This window comes from Pelodiscus sinensis, chromosome 3, assembly GCF_049634645.1.
Source record: "Pelodiscus sinensis isolate JC-2024 chromosome 3, ASM4963464v1, whole genome shotgun sequence".
In the NCBI taxonomy this organism is placed as follows: domain Eukaryota; kingdom Metazoa; phylum Chordata; order Testudines; family Trionychidae; genus Pelodiscus; species Pelodiscus sinensis.
Window position 1 is genome coordinate 101,659,687 of NC_134713.1, and position 855 is coordinate 101,660,541.

Genomic DNA, 855 nt, shown 5'->3' on the forward strand with positions numbered 1-855 from the left:
TCAGCAGCTGATTCCAGGAAGCCCGGGGCAGAGCAACTGTGCCTCGGGCTTCCTGTAGTCAGCGCTGGTCAGTTTCAGCAACGGCTGACTTGGGGACGTCTGGGGCAGAGCAGCTGGGGTGCTGCTGGGTTGCTCCAGTAGCACCGCCCCTCGGCGCTACTGGACCAACCCAGCAGCACCCCAGCTGCTCTGTCCCAGGAGTCCTGATTCAGCCACTGCTGAAACTGACCAGCAGCGGCTGAATCAGGACGCCTGGGGCAGAGCAGTTGGGGTGCTGCCGGGTTGGTCCAGTAGTGCCCAGAGCGGCGCTGCGGGACCAACCGGCAGCGCCCCAGCTGCTCTGCCCCAGGGTCCACAACAAAAGCCTGGTCTGCTGGGGGGGGGGGGCAAACTAGCTGCACCCCCCCCCCCCAGCAGACCAGGGACACAGGGAGCAAAGCGGCAGCGGGGGGGGGGGGGGGCCCTCGCCTCTGAGGCTTTGCTCTGGCGCCGACCGCTTTGCTCCCGGTGCCCCTGGTTTGCTGGAGACGGTCCCCAGCAGACCAGGGGCACCGCGAGCAAACCCGCCACTGCTGCGGGTTTGCTCCCGATGTCCCTGGTCTGCTGGAGACCGTCCCCAGCAGACCAGGGGCACCGGGAGCAGCTTTTCTCGCCCCCGAGCTCGAGGTGGCTGACCGCTGCCTGTGAGCTCCGGGGCGAGAAAGCCCCGTTCGTAAGTGCGGATCCGACATAAGTCGGATCCGCGTAAGTCGGGGACTGCCTGTATTAAAAACAGAATGTAGGAGCCCAGCACAATCTTTTTTTTAGTTCCTTTCCCCCCCATTTAGTAAACTACAAGCATTAAAAAGTCACATA